Raw genomic sequence first — 17,150 nt, forward strand, 5'->3', positions numbered from 1 at the left:
GCCATTTTGAATTGGACAATCATATAGTCTACTATGCTGGGAATGACAGCTTGAAGACGAGTGGTGTTGCATTCATTGTCAAAAAGAACATTTCAAGATCTATCCTGAAGTACAAAGCTGTCAGTGATAGGATAATATCCATATGCCTTCAAGGAAGACCAGTTAATACAACTATTATTCAAGTTTACCTATCAACCACTCAGGCCAAAGATGAAGAAAGAGAAGATTTTTATCAGCTACGGCAGTCTGAAATTGATCAAACATGCAATCAGGATGCAGTGATAATTACTGGTGATTGGAATGCAAAAGTTGGAAACAAAGAAGGATCAGCAGTTGGAAAGTATGGCCTTGGTGATAGAAACAATACCAGAGATCGAATGATAGAATTTTGCAAGACCAACGACTTCTTTATTGCAAATATCTTTTTTCACCAACATAAACGGCTACTATACACGTGGACCTTGCCAGATGGAACACACAGGAATCAAATCAACTATATCTGTGGAAAGAGACAATGGAAAATCTCAATATCATCAGTCAGAACAAGGCCAGGGGCCGACTGTGGAACAGAACATTTGTTCAATATAGAGATTAATAAGTATGATGAAAGAATACAGCCCTGACACACATTTCCTGATTTTTAAACCATGCAATATCCCTTTGTTCTCTTTGAACGGCTGCCTCTTGATCTATGTACAGGTTCCACATGAACTCAATAAAGTGTTCTGGAATTCTCATTCTTTACAATGGGTTATCAACAATTTGTTATAATCCACACAATGGAATGCCTTTGCATAGTCAATAAAACACAGGTAAACATCTTTCGGGTATTCTCTGCTTTCAGCCAAGACCCACCTGACGGTTACAGTGATATCCATTGTTCCAAGTCCTCTACTGAATCTGCCTTGAATTTCTGGCAGTTTTATGTAGATGTACTGCTGCAACCATTTTTGAATGATCTTTAGCAAAATTTTACTTGTGTGTGATATTAATGGGAAACCTTGGTGACATAGTGGGTAAGTGCTATGGCTGCTAACCAAAAGGTCAGCAGTTTAAATCCACCAGGCACTTTGGAAACCCTGTGGGACAGACAGTTCTACTCTGTCCTATAGGGCTGCTATGAGTCGTAATCGACTCGATGGCAACGGGTTTGGTTTGGTGAAATTAATGATATTGTTCAATAATTTCCACATTCTGTTGGATCACCTTTCTTTGGAATGAGCACAAATATGGATCTTTTTCAGTGGGTTAGTCAGGTAGCTCTCTTCCAAATTTCTTGACATAGACAAATGAGAGCTTCCAGCGGGGAATCCGTTTGTTGAAACATCTCAATTGGTATTCCATCAGTTCCTGGAGCCTCGTTTTTTAGCCAATGACTTCTTCCTTCAATACCATTGATTTCTAACCATGTGCTACCTCCTGAAATGGTTAAACCTTGACCAATTATTTTTTGTATGGTGACTCTGTGTATTCCTTCCGATTTCTTTTGATGCTTCCTTTATCGTTTAATATTTTGCCCATAGAATCCTTCAGTACTGCTATTTGAGGACTGAAATTTTTCTTCAAGTTCTTTCAGCTTGAGAAATGTCAAGTGTGTTCTTCCCTTTTGGTTTTCTAACTCCAAGTCTTTGCACATTTCAATACAATAATTTATTTTGTCTTCTCGGTCTCCCCTTTGAAATCTTCTGTTCAGCTCTTTTACTTCGTCATTTCTTCTTTTTGCTTTAGCTCTCTATGTTCAAAAGCAAGTTTCAGAGCCTTTTCTGACAACAGTTCTGGTGTTTTTTTTTTCTTCTTCTTCTTTCCTGTCTTATTTATCTAGTCTTAGTTATCCAGGCTAGATATTCTGTGTTAGTTATCTAGTGCTGTTTAATAGAAATGCCACAAATGGATGGCTTTGACAAACAGAAGTTTATTTTGTCACAATTTAGTAGGCTAGAAGCTAGTTAGAGGGGAAAGCTTTCTTTATCTGTCTACTCAGGAGAAAGGATCCCTCAGCTTTACGCAGCCCCGTTCTCCTAGTCCATCTGAGTGACAGCCCCACCCCCTCCGCCCAGCAGGCCTTGTTCTCCTGCCCCTTGAGCATGGCAGCCCTGTCTTCTCATTTTTGGGTGGCAGCCCATCCTCCCTGGCACACTTTAACAGTAGTCCCAGAGTCTGGAACCAAGTTGAAGAAGATCTAACTCTGAAACTTAGGAGGCAGTGGCCCTACCCTTTGAGATACAGGAGACCGTGGCCCAACCCTTTGAAAGGGAGAAGACCTTGCTTCCTGGTACCTTGTTTATGCTCTCAAATATGACCATACGTTTGATCTTAACAGGCACACACCAAGTTCTCACTGGTTTGCTAGGTCATGGACCTCTTGCTTCTAGGAACTTGCTCCCACAGTTTGCCCTACATAAAGCCACCAGAATCATCTTTCTCTAACAGTGTTCAACATGCCATTTTCCTGTTCACTGAGTTAACACATATGAGGTTAAATAATCTTGATTTAAACCCCTGCTTCCATTCCTATCACTTTTAATTATTTTTTTAAGATAGTCATCAAGTTTTAAACAAATTTAAACAAAAGCAAAAATATTCATTGTCTCTGAATTTTTTTTTTTTATGTTCTAATATGGTATTTTTTTCTGATTTTCTTTCCATCCCTCTACATTTGTATCAGATATAGTCCCAAAAAGAAACAAATGGCATGCTCAAGATAAAATACTTGAAGGAGAATTGATTTACCACAGCATAATTTACAGGGGTATGAATTTTTCATTCACCATATATATCTTTACAATATTGTCTGCTTACTCATTAGTATATTTTCTTCTTTATTTAATCTTTAATACTTTTCAATAAGTGCTTATGCTTTTCTCCATAAAAGATATCAAGTATTTTGTTAGGTTTATTTCTAGGTTTCTTATACATATTTTGCTGTTATAAGTCCATTCTTTAAAAATTTTACATTTTCTGACCCTTTGTCTAAGTGGATAGAAATATAATTAGCTTTTTTTTTTTTTTTTAACGTATTAGTTTTTCACTCAGAAAATGTGGCAACCTCTAATTAATTCAGATAATTTATCTGTAGATTATTTTGGGTGTTGGATGTAGGGAAAACAACTGTTAATAATAATTTTGTTTCTTCTATTTAAGTATGTATATCTTTATTGCTTTTTCTTAGCTTATGATGTTGTCTAGGACCTCCAGTACTTTGAATAGATGTGGCAAACATGAGCATCCTCATCTTTTTTCCTAAAGTTAAAGGGATTACTTCTAACACTTCACCATTGGTTGTAACATGTACTGTAAAAAAACATACTATTCTGAAACTGGAATTTCTTTACTCAATTAGATCATTTATCTGCCAATTCTGAAATCACTTTTGGTGGGAAATATTGATAGTCAGTGTGGCAGAGGTTGATGCTAAAGAGGTCTAACATTCAAACAGATTTAGATGTAAACTGGTAAAAAAAAGGATGGAATATTTAAATTTTTCCTCTTCTCTCTTCAATTCCTCCCTCCTCCATCTTCCAGGGCCCTGAACCATTTCGCCCCATTATTTGATTGTTTCTTTAGACCTAGTGGCTTTGAAATGTCAGATATTTTTATAATATTCCTGATTTCACTTCTACTCTTTGGAGAGGTGTCCTAAGTAACTGCTGTGAAACACCTCTTTTCCATATTTTGCTTATTGGGTGGTGTCATGGATTGAATTATGTCCCACAAAAAAATGTGTATCAACTTTGTTAGGCCATGACTCCCAGTATTCTGTCTTTGTTCTCCATTTTGTGATTGTCATTTTATGTTAAGAGGATTAGGGTAGGATTGTAACACTACCCTTACTCAGGTCACCTCCCTGATCCAATGTAAAGGGAGTTTACCTGGGATGTGGACTGCACCACCTTTTATCTCTTAAGAGATAAAAGGACAAGGAAGCAAGCAGAGAGTTGAGGACCTCATACCACCAGGAAAGCAGCACCCGGAGCAAAGTGAGCCCTTTGGACCCAGGGTCCCTGCACCTGAGAAGCTCCTTGACCAGGGAAGACTGAGGACAAAGACTTTCCTCCAGAGTTTACAAAGAGAGAAGGCCTTCCCCTGGAGCCGATGCTCTGAATTTGGACTTTTAGTCTACTTTACTGTGAGGAAATAATTTTTTCTTTGTTAAAACCATTCACTTGTGGTATTTCTGTTATAGCAGCACTACATGACTAACACAGGTGAAATTCTCTTTATCTTCAAACTTTAAGGGTTTCATAATATCCGAGGCACTGGTGTTTATGTAAACCATGGAATTTCAAAAGGGTAAGAAAGCATTTGAGAGTTATGGGTTGTCATGTGATAGGATAGGCTGAAATTTTTAGGGGACTTGAAACACATGAATTATTTAAGAAAAAAAAAAAAAAAACCCTCCCTTGAGTAAGGCTTGAACCAGTTTACAAACTTACTCCTGTAATATGGTAGACTCCTTATAGCTGGTAGAATGTCTTAAGAATGTACCATCAGGTTGTCTTTGCCTGTAATGGCCCCCATAAGGCTACAACCAGTAATTGAGATCTCGTACTGGTAATACCTACATCAAAATTCTTAATGGCTTTCACACTTCTGTGACAGGAAGCAAATGCGTTTAAAAGGACTGTCCACCTTTCCTCCTTCTTTTCCTCCTTAATTCTGCTATTCTTCCTTCCTTTTAATACCTATTTTTGATTTCCTTCCTTCCATCTACGCAAATGTATCATGTGCATTAAAGACGCTGAATGGACTTCCACTTTAAAATAGTAGCTGGTAAGTGAAATAGTGTTGGTCTAGTTTAATGTAGCACTGGAAAAAAGCTTCTGTAAAATTTCCATTAAAATATCTGAAAGGACACGTAAGAGATAATTTTTTTTTTTTCAATCACACTATCAAAATCAAGGAGTGATAACAATCTATTGCTGCTAGTATCTGGGGAACTCAAACTAAGAAAACTATGTTGTACTTACAAAAACAATTATTGGAAAAAAGATACAAAGATAGAAAGATATAAAGATAGATATGTTGTTGTATGACAAAATGTCACAAAATCTCAGTGGCATATGGAAATAAACATTTAATTATCTCACAGATCTGCAAAGTTCAGCTGATCTAACCTGGGCTTGACTGATAGGGGCTGGACTTGCTCATTCATCTGCACCCAGCAGTCGCCATGAGGTAGCCCTGTTGACCTTGGCTGGGCTCTCTCATATAACTGGTTTTTGGCTGTTTTTTGGATTATCTAGGATAGCTTCAGCTGAAACAGCTAAGACAATGGAACTTTCCTCTGCATATCTTTTGTCTTTCAGGTTAGATCAGGCATGTTCTTATGGCAATGGCAGAAGTTCATGAGTGAATAAAGTAAATCATGTACACAGATCACATTTCAAACCTCTACTTATGTTGTATTTGCTGACATCTCTTTAGCCAAAGCAAGTTATATGGACAAGCCAAGAGTCAGAGTAGGTGGACATCACAAAATTAGATAAGGATGTACGTGAGTGTATGTGTATGTATGTGAGTGTGTGAAAAGTGAAGGCCGTGGTGAAATCTACCACAATATCTTATTTTTCTAATAACAAAAAGTGATATATAATCGTTGTAGAAAAATCGACAATAACAAATTTGTATTTACTCGCTTTAGAAAATATCTGAGTCTCTACTAAGTGCCAAGTACTGCTCTAAGAACTGGGAATATAAAAATGGACAAAACAGAAAAATGTCCTGTCCACATGCAACTTATATTCTTGTGAGGGCCATGCATGATAAGCACATAAACACATTATATATGGCATCTCCTGCCATGATAAGATAACAAAGAAGAACAAAGTAGGATGAAGAAGATAAGGAGTGTGATGGTGGTCAAGGAAAAACTTACGGTAAAGTGGCACCTGTCATGGAAATCCTCATAATAAGATGACATAGAAAGGTTAACAGGCCTGAAGAAAGGAAAGAGACAAGGTATCTGGAAGAAGAACGTTCTACTCAGAGCAAACAGTGACTACAAAGTGCTGATGGTGGAGCCTGTTTACCCTGTTTGAAGACTAGTAGGGAAACCAGAATTGGGAATGCAAGCATGCGGAGGGTAGATGACAGGGACGGTGGCTGAAGATGAAATCAGAGAGCTTGTTAGTAGTGCTTACGGATCATTTTAAGGGTAAGCATAAAGCTTGTATGCAGAAAGAGATGGAGAGCCATGGAAGAATTTTTAGCAGGGTAGTGATTTATTCTAACATATGTTTTAAAGGAATTACTCCAGCCATTGTGTTACGAATAAACTTCAGGGGATAAAGGCAGAAATAGGACTAGTTAAGAGGCCATTAATAATGTTGGCTCAGTCCAAGGTGTTTGAGGGGAAGGTGGTAAGTAAAGGATTAATTTAGGATGCACTTCAAAGAGATAGCATGTGAGAGAAAAAGTGGAGTCATAGATGAATCCAACATTTTGGTCTAAGCAACTGGAAGAATAGAGCCACTGATGAATATTGGGAAGAATAGGTTTAGAGTACAACGTCAGGAGTTCAGTCTTGATGTGTTTAATCAGAACCTAATTTTAAATACCCAACTGGTGATGTCAAATATGCAGCTGACTACAGAGTCTGTAGTTCAGGCTGGAGGTCCAGGCTAGTGATAAAATCTGGGCGTTATCAGTATATATAGGTAATATTTGAACCCCTGAGACTGGATGGAATCACCTAGGGGGTGAGTGAAGACAGAAGAGAGTATCAAGGCTTGAGGACTGGTAACTCATATATTTAAAGATTTGGGATATGAAGAGAAACCAACAAAGGATGAGCTTCTAGAGAAAGAAGACAGTCTAAAGTGTATGATTTACCTGAAGGCAAGCGCTGAAACTGTTTCAAGAAGGAGTGTGTAATCTCCTGTGTCAAATAATTCTGGCAGGTCAATTAAGATGAAGATCGAGAAGTGAGCACTGGATTTTACGACACAGAGGCTATTCGTAATCTTCAGGTGGTTTGGTGGAATGGGAGGGGTAAAAGCCTGATGATGGTAGGTTCGGTGGATAATGGAAAGAAAGGGTGTCACATTATATACATAATTGTGTGATGTTATTATTTTCACCTAACAATATATGATAAACAATTTAAGTGTCCTTTATTCCATATGGTTTGATATATGGGTTGTTTCCAGTTTTGTTGCTTCTAAAAGCATGCAGGAGTAAATATTTAAAAATACTTTCTTTTTTATTTCTACAAATTTATGTCTATTTCCTTATGTTCAAGTCCCATAGATAGACTATCTGGCTCAAAGGACACAAGTAACATCCATCATATCATACCATATCAATGCCTATCAATCATACAAAACAAGAAATAGAAATGGCCAATAAAGATATTAGAAACTATTTTTGTACACTATCAATCCAATACATGGAAATTAAACTTGTTGAAAGAAGGTTTAATCAGAATTGTGAGAGCAACTCTAAAGCTCCCTAGTTAAGTGAAAGCAAGCTAGAGTCAAATCCGATTGGTTAATTTTTTTTTCTTTTATTCAACAATTTTTTGAGTGATTACCATGTGTTTGATCTGAGGGGGACAAGAACATAAGACCAAAATAATCCTATTGAACTAATGCCTCACATCATCCTCATTTTTCTTAGCTAGTAAATAGTGTGTAAAATCATTTTGCCTTTATCTCCTCCTTTGCCAGTTGATAAGTAGGATTTATGCAACTTTTGGTGTTTAACTGATCTCTTGATGCTGGATAAGGACCATTTATACCAGCCTTGGCTGAGCTGGAAAATGTTGAGGTTAAGTAGTCTTGTCCCTTCCATTAATCCTAATAATCACCCTGCCATTCATCATGAGGTGTGGATTTTTGTATTTTGAGGGTAGGGTAGGGGAGATGAATGGCAGGAAATCATAAAGTGCTTTTTGTATTTTGTGGGTGGTGGCTGGGGATTGGTTTGGGGTGATTTGTTTATTAATCCGTTTAAGACATGGCTGAAAAATATGGTTACCTTCTTGGACAATGCTTGAAATGTTCAGAGTCTACACTTATGAGGCCAAGAGAAACAGAGAGGGCAAGAAAACCTTCTAAGATTCTTCAAGGCAGATGGGATTCTGTCCTATCTGTTACTAAAGGAGCCTCATGAGTTAAAGACAGAGGAGCATTTGCTTCTAACAAAATAAACAAGATACTATTACACTGGTAAAGAGGGAAAGAGAAAAGGAGAAAGACAGCTATACTGTGTAGCGCTGGAAGGGTGCAAGGGATAGGAACCCTAATACACTTCTGGTGGGAACATCGATCAGTTCCTCTCTGAAGGATAATTTGGTGATAAGTTTCTGATTCCTTAAAGTGTTCCACTTTTAGTAATTTATCTTGTGGAAATACTGGGAAGTGTTCTGAAGATTTATATATTAAGATATTTATTACAGTGTTGTTCATAAGAGTAAAAAGTCAAAAACAATATAAATGTCCACCAATAGGCATTTGGTAAAATAAATTAAGGTATACCATGAGATTTATTACTATGCAGCAGTTCATAATCATATTTTTAAAGGCTATTTGATGGCATGAGCAAAATATTCACAATATAATACTAAATTAAAACCATCAGATACAAACAAGCAGCATTAAATAGCTACCATTTATTGAACATTAATTTTGCACTAGGATATGTATTAAGAAATTTCTAAACACTTCGTTTAATAATCCTCCAACAAATCTGGGAAGATAGCTATTGCTACTCTTGATTTATGTATTATGAATCTGAAGTTAGAGAGTTAAGCTGAAGTTCAAGCCCAGATTGTTCTAGTAAAGAAAGCTCCCTCAAATATGCAGAGGAATAAAGTGAAAATGTATGCTGTTTCTTAAAATAGGAGACATTTTATGTGCTTCAAGTGCAAGGGATAGAGAAAATAACATTATGAAATAAAGTTGGTTTTGAAAGGTGTTATACCCCTCAACAGAGTTGAAATTAATCTAGTGAGTAATGAAGGTAACTTAAAAGTTTTTAAGAAAGGAAGTGGAATTTTTTGATTTTTGTTTTAGTGATAGATGATAGCTTAAGAGTCATGCCAACAATGGAATTAAAATAGGACGCATTGCAATTGTTTAGGCACTAGTTGATAAAGGGCTAGTTTGCAGACAGTAATAGTGAAGATGGAGAGCAAGGGGAAGATTAGAGACACATTGTGGGTAAAGAATTAATTAGAATCCAAGATGGATAGAAGATAAGTTCTATGATCCAGAAGAAGGAGTTGACAAACTTTTTCTAAGTTTCCAGTATCAGTGGCTGAATGAATGGCAATACCTAATGAGGTAGAAACCTCAGGGAAGGGTCATATTTAGGGACACATGATTCTGAGGTGGTTTTCAAGGTGTTTTATTTAAGGAACCACTTTAAGGAGGCAATCCAGAAGTAGAAGGCTTTTAGAGTTCAGGGGAGAAAACTATGTTGAAAGTATAGATTTGAGGGTTATTTGCATATAAAACGGATTTGAAGCCATGGGAGTAAATGAGATTTCCAATGGAAAGATATACAAAAGGGATTCTCAACTAGGCATGGATGAGCGTCTTAGAAATGCCTCGAGAGAGTTTCCAAATTACATATTCAGCCATTGTCCACTCCAGAGATTCTGTTACATCTCCCCACTTTTTATAGGGCCTGGGGAAACTGTTTGAAAAAAGTACCAGGGCTGGCACCATGTTTATTTTAACTGCTGACATACTGATGGATGCTTAATAAACACGTATTAAATAAATGAAGAATTTTGGATGCAATTGCAATTTTTGAATCAACACCCCCTGAATGAAATGTTGGGGTTAGGCTAACTATGGTCATATTCCTAATTGGTAATGGGATATATGAGGAGAGATATATCCTTAGTAGCAACGACAAGGCCTGAAAGAAATCACTTAGCATGCTTGAACCTACATGTAATTTGCATTCCAACATTGTATTTGCAATTAGGTATTAAATCTTTCAATCACCTCATATGCATGCAAAAGCTGGACTGTGAAAAGGAAGCCAAAAGAAGAATTGTTGCATTTAAACTATGAAGTTGGTGAAGAATATTTAATATACCGTGGAATGCCAAAAGAATGAACAAATCAGTCTTAGAAGAAATACAGCCAGAATGCTCCTTAGAAGCAAGGATGGGTGAGACTTTGGCTCCTTTACTTTGGACACGTCATTAGGAAAGACCACTCACCAGAAACAAACATCATGTTTGGAAAAGCAGAAAGTCAGCAAAAATGAGGGAAACACTCAAGATGGATTGACACAAAAGCCACAACAATGGATTCGAACATAAAAATGATCGTGGAGATGTCACAATGTTTTATTAGACTTAGCCAACTCAATGGCAACTAAGAACAAGACATTTAAATTATCTAATTTTTTTCTGTTGGAATAGTTTCCTGGCAAACTCACAAGAGTCTGCTTCATTCACAGTAGACACTAAATAGTTTGTGTTTTTTTTTTAATATAAAATCACAGTTGTATAATATAGGTACAGTAATTAAACAAAACAGAAAAACCATAAAAAGCAAAAAAAAAAAAATGTATTGCCTATATAACGTGATATATCAGTGAAGAACTTGGAGGATAAAGAAGAATGGAAGAGCCGCGATGAGTGAGCTATTAATAGAAAGTAAAGAGAGAGGGGTGAGGTCGGACACCTCCTTCAGTGGTCCATAGAAACAAATCCATTGGGATCGAGTGGATTCTGACCCATAGTGACTCTAAAAGACAGAGTAGAACTGCTTCATAGGGTTTCCAAGGAGCAGATGGTGGGTTTGAACTGACAACCTTTTGGTTAGCAGCCATATTACTTAACCGCTGTGCCACCAGGGCTCCTCAGGTGGTCCACCAGGTAGTTATTTTGGCCCAGAACATCTCAAGTATTCTCCAGAGAGTTGTCAGTTATGAGTATGGAGGAATAAAACGTTGACACTAGTTATCTCCCCATGTGGAACATTTACAAGCATGCTCCTTAATTTACAAATTTTTTTTTAAATCAAAACTGTATAGAAAAAAATATATATGTGGATACCAGAAGAGAAGCATTAGAGAATAGCAAAAGGTACTTACAAGATCAGTATCCTCCACATCTTGTCGTGTTTAAGCTCCTCGTGGTTTTAATGTGACACACTATTAATAATCATGTTTCTTCTATGTCGTTTGTATATCAGGAGAGATAGTGAATCACAAGAGCTGTGTTTCCTTGCTTTATTGGCTCTAAATGTTCTTCTTAGAGAGAAAGGGATTTGGATGACAATTCAGTAAACTTTTGTCGAGTTACAATTCACTGTATTAGAAAGGATCACGTGATAATTTTTCACTGTTTAAAATTTTAAATCCATTTTAAACAATCCAAATTGAAAAATGAACAAATGCACACTTACATATGATTTATTCTTGAGCCTGTTGGGTGGGGTGCCATGTTAATTCCATGTGGGACAGAATTCGCTCAAGCAAGTGAGGTCCTGGAAGTAAACTGCTAAAGACTGTGTTGCAATATTTCAAGTACCAGTTGATAAATGAGGATCTGAACTTCAGCTGTAAGAGCTGAGATGGGGAGCAAGGGCCAGATAAGAGAGACACTTTGAAAGTAGAATTAGCTGGACTTAGAGACACCCTCCTACCTACAGGTTTAGAAACACACACACACCCCGGCACCACTCAGCCTGGGCTCTTCCCTCATGTGTCAGTCAGAGCCAGGATATTCTCAGGTTTGCTGCATTGAAAAACAAAAACAAAAACCTTTTGCCATCTAGTTGATTCTGACTCATAGCGGCCCTATAGGATAGAGTAGAACTGCCCCATACGTTTTCAAGGAGTGCATGGCAGATTGAAAGTGCTGACATTTTGATTAGCAGCCCTAGCTCTTAAGCACTATGCCACAAGAGTTTCTAGGTCCTAATATAAGAGCCTGGGTGGTGCAAGCGGTTTGCAATTGGCTAATGTGAGGGGTAGTGGTTTGAACCCCCCAGGGCCTCCATGGTAGACAGGCCTGGCAAACTGCTTCTGTAAAGATTATAGCCAAGAAAATCCTATGGAACAGTTCTACTCTGTAACATGTGGGGTCACCATGAGTTGGAGGATGACTCTGAAATAGACTAGAACAATAGGAAAGATCTGTGGAAACAGCCTTGACAAAAATGTGTCTGAATGTAAAGGCCATATCCTGGAAGAAATTTTCAGTGTGTAGAGACAGTCTCACCACAGGGCCCATAATCTGCAGGAATAATCCAGAAATTGCTCCACTTGCTTAGTCTCACTTAACCACAACTTCGTCTCTCAAGAAAGCAGGTTCCGAACATGTGTACAAAAAGTAGCCACGCCCACCAGGTGACCTTCTTTCAGAAGCCAGTGTGATATCCAACCCACTGGTAGGATTCGAACTGGTGGAGTTAGGGAACTGTGCAGGAACCACATCCCATAATGAGTGATGCTAGTACTCCCAGAGCCCTTTGCCGCAGACTCCATCTTGGCCGAGGGCTGCGCTTGCACCTCATCAAATCCCTGAAAACCCCTACCTTTTCTCAGAAACTGCATGAATAAAGACAGGCCACTTATCATAACCTGGTACATAAAAGCAGTAACCTCCCTGACTCAGACGAGTCAGCCTTTTGGAGAGGCTTAGTCCTGCAGCTGACTCCTTTTGCTTGACTCAAGCAAAACAAAGCTTGCTGAAGATAAAGTTTATCTTTCGTGAGTATTCTTACTTGGGAAAAGACAAGGACCTTTTGTGTCAGATTGGCTATTGGTAACAACTCGATGTCAGCTAATAAAAATAACAGACCCAAATGTGCTTAGGCACATCCCAGGCAGCAGGTTCTCAAAATGGTTCCTCCAATCTGAGCTTTCTTATGAGAGTGCTCCCATGAGCATACTGAAGCTGGACACGGCATACCTGGAAGTCTGCCATGATATTGCTGTTTCCCCATCTTGAGCTGCCAAGGAGAGTTATTGGAGGGAAAGTAAGAAAGTGAATCTTCTTTGGGTTAAGTGGAGCAAAGAGATGTGAAAGCAGAGTTCACATGGAAAAGAGGAAACTAGTGTTGGATAATATTTGGAATAAAAACTTTCGTCATTTTCAAGGCCTCAGAAAACATTTATTCTTCTGTTTTCTGGTATGGACAGGGAGATGTTAGGAGATGAAAGCTGATCCCACATGGCTCCTCTTATTTAATACTCTTTTCCTCAGTACTTGGAACTATATTCGATGTGGCTTTTTGACTAGTTCTTGGCCTTTCTGAGGATATCCTGAAGGTAAAACTCAAAGGTATATTTTGACAGGAAAATGGGGAAGCAAAAAAACAAAAAGTATTTTTTGTTTTGTTTTTCTAGTGTGTTTTGTTGTTAAGGCAGGGAGAAATGAATCATCTTTGATGAATTAGAGAAGAGAGGAGAAGGGAAATACAAAGAAGATCCTTAAGAATGTAATTTCTGGGTGGGAATGCATTGATTATCAACATTTCTACCAAAACATTTATTTAACACTCGTGAATATAGTTTAAAATTTTTATTGTCTAATTTTTCTGTCCTAAGTCTGAAATAGCCAGCCTACTGCCCAGATTTTCCAAACCCTGTTGACCTGGTGATCTATCAATATTTTCAACAGTCACTGGGCATACAACTTGCTTGGAAAGCTTGTTGAAATTCAGATTCTGCTGCTACTGTGGATCTGAGGGTAAAACATAAAGTAATAAAGAGTCACTAGGGTGCTTTTGTGATATACATTGTGCTCATGTAAGAGGTGAATTTGGCCAATATAAGTAACTATAAAATAAACATAAGCCCTCATACACAGTCATGAATCTGATCTACATCTCATTTCTATTGAGTTTAAAAGGGAATAACAGCTCATTAGAGAAACATGATTACGTAGGGCCCTGAAAATAGATGTAGATGGGTTTGTAAGGAATGAGGTGCCGTTCTTAGTTTTGCCCCAGAGGAAATTTTTGGGTAAGTAGGATTTCTATGGACTTGATGATTTTTAGAAACTGTGTGTGTGTGTGTGTGTGTGTGCTTTAGGTGAAAGTTTTTAACTCAAGTTAGTTTCTCACACAAAAATTTATACACACATTGTTATGTGACTCTAGTTGCTATACCTATAATGTGACTACATATTCTTCCATTCCACCTTGGATTTCCCATGTCCATTCAACCAACCAGCTCCTATCCCTTTCTACCTTCTCATCTCACCTCCATACAGGAGCTTCCCATTTAGCCTCATGTATCTACTTGAACTGAGAAGTACACGCTTCATGAGTATCATTTTTTTTTGTCTCTTAATCCAGTCTATTCTTTGTCTGAAGAGTTGGTTGGCTTCGGGAATGGTTTTGGTTCTGGGTTAACAGAGAGTCTGGGGGCTATGTCTTCTGGGGTTCCTCCAGTCTCAGTCAGACCATTAAGTCTGGACTTTTTACTAGAATTTGAGTTCCTCATCCCACTTTTCTCCTGGTCCTTCGGGGTGGTTATTGGTGGTAGACAGGCTGATGGAGTCTCTGGTTTATGAAACTGTTTTGTCTCTTGGGCTAATATTTCACTTGTGTCTTTGGTGTTCTTCGTTCTCCTTTGCTTCAAGTGGTTTGGGACCAACTGATGCATTTTAGATGGCCACTCGCTAGCTCTTAAGACTCCAGATGCCACTCACCAAAGTGGGATGCAGGACATCTTCTTAATAAACTTTGCTATGCCAATTGACCTAAATATACCCTAAAACCATAGTTCCTAGACCCCAACCCTGCAACTCTTTCTCTCAAAGTGTTTGGTTATATTCAGGAAACTTCTTAGCTTTTGGTTTAGTCCAGTTATGCTGACTTACCCTGTATTGTGTGTTGCCCTTCCCTTCACCTAAAATAATTTTTGCAGCAGCACTGGGTTATCTAGTTAGTGAATTCCCCTCACCCTCCCTTCCCACCCTCATAACCATCAAAGAATGTTTTCTTCTGTGTTTAAACCTTTTCTTGAGTTCTTATAATAGTTGTCTCATACGATATTTGTCCTTTGTGACTGACTAATTTCACTCAGCATAATGGAAACCCTGGTGGTGCTGTGGTTAAATGCTATGCCTGCTAACCAAAAGGTCGGCAGTTCGAATCCACCAGACGCTCCTTGGAAATTCTATGGGGCAGTTCTACTCTCTCCTATAGGGTTGCTATAAGTCGGAATCCACTCGATGGCAGTGGGTTTGGGTTTAGTTTGGTTTGGTTTAATGCCTTCCAGATTCATCCATTATGAGATGTTTCATGGATTCATCATTGTTCTTTATCACTGTGTAGCATTCCATTTTGTGAATATACTGTAATTTGTTTATCCACTTGTCCATTGATGGTCCCCTGGGTTGTTTCCATGATTTTGCTATTGTGAACAGTGCTGCAATGAATATGGGTATGCATATATCAATTTGTGCAATGACTCTTATTTCTCTAGGATATGTTCCAAGGAGCAGGATTTCTGGGTCCTATGGTACTTCTATTTCTAGCTTTTTAAGGAAGCATCAAATCAATTTCCAAAGTGTTTGTACCATTTTACATTTCCACCAGCAGTGTATAAATTTTCTAGTCTCTCCACAACCTTTCCAACATTTATTAGTTTGTGTTTTTTGGATTAATGCTAACCTTGTTGGGGTGAGATGTTATCTCATTGTAGTTTTGATCTACATTTCTCTAATGGCTGATGATTGTGCGCACTTCCTCATGTATCTGTTAGCTGCCTGGATTTCTTTGGTGAACTGTCTTTTCTTATCCTTTGCCCATTATTTAATTGGGTTATTTGTCTTTTTGTTGTTGAAATTTTGCAGTATCTTGTAGAATTTAGAGATTAGACCCTGTTTGGGTATGTCATAGCCGAAATTTTTTTCCTTGTATGTAGGTTGTTTTTTCACTCTTTTGGTGAAGCCTTTGAACGTGCATAAGTGTTTGATTTTTAGAAGCTCCCAGTTATCCAGTTTCTCTTCTGGTGTTTGTGCACTGTTAGTAATGTTTTGTATTCTGGTTATGCCATGTATTAGGGCTCCTTGCATAGTCCCTATTTTTTTTTTTTTCCATGATCTTCATTGTTTCAGATTTTATATTATTCATTTTGAGTTGGCTTTTGTGCATGGTATGGAGTGTGGGTCTTGTTTCATTTTTTTTGCAGATGAAAATCCACTTATGCCAGCACCCTTTGTTAAAGAGACTGTCTTTTCCCCATTTAATGAACTTTGGGCCTTTGTCAAATATCAGCTGCTCATATCGTAGGTGGATGAATTTACATCCAGATTCTCAATTCTGTTCCATTGGTCTGCGTATCTGTTGTTTTACCAGTAGCGGGCTGTTTTGACTACTGTGGCAGTATAATAGGTTCTAAAATCAGGTAGTGTGAGTCCTCCCACTTTGTTCTTCTACTTCAGTAATGCTTTACTTATCCAGGGCCTTTTCCCTTTCCATATGAAGTTGGTGATTTGTTTCTCCATCTCATTAAAAAATGTCATTGGAATTTGGATAGGGATTGCATTGTATCTGTAGATCACTTTGGGTAGAATAGACATTTTCACAACATTGAGTCTTCCTATCCATGAGCAAGGTATGTTTTTTCTACTTATGCAGGTCTTTTTTGTATTCTTGCTGTAGCATCTTGTAGTTTTCTTTGTATAGTTCTTTTACATCTCTGATTAGATTTATTCCTGAGTATTTTGTCTTCTTGGGGGCTTTTGTAAATGGCATTGATTTGGTGATTTTCTCTTCAGCGTTCTCTTTGTTCGTGTAGAGGAATCCAACTGTTTTTTGTATGTTTGTCTTGTATCTCGATACTCTGCTGAACTCTTCTATCAGTTCCAGTAGTTTTCTTGTGGATTCTTTAGGGTTTTCTGTGTATAAGATCATGGCATCTGCAAATAGGGATACTTTTACTTCTTCCTTACCAATTTGGATGCCCTTCATTTCTTTATCTAGCCTAATTGCTCTGGCTAGGACCTCTAGCACAATGTTGAATGAGAGTGGTGATAAAGGGCATCCTTGTCTGGTTCCCATTCTCAAGGGGAGTGCTTTCAGACTCTCTCCATTTAGGATGATGTTGGCTAGTTGGCTTTGTAAAATGCCCTTTATTATGTTGAGGAATTTCCCTTCTATTCCTATTTTGCTGAGAGTTTTTATCATGAATGTGTGAACTTTGTCAAATGCCTTTTCTGCATC

Source organism: Elephas maximus, chromosome 10 (genome assembly GCF_024166365.1).
Source record: "Elephas maximus indicus isolate mEleMax1 chromosome 10, mEleMax1 primary haplotype, whole genome shotgun sequence".
NCBI lineage: Eukaryota > Metazoa > Chordata > Mammalia > Proboscidea > Elephantidae > Elephas > Elephas maximus.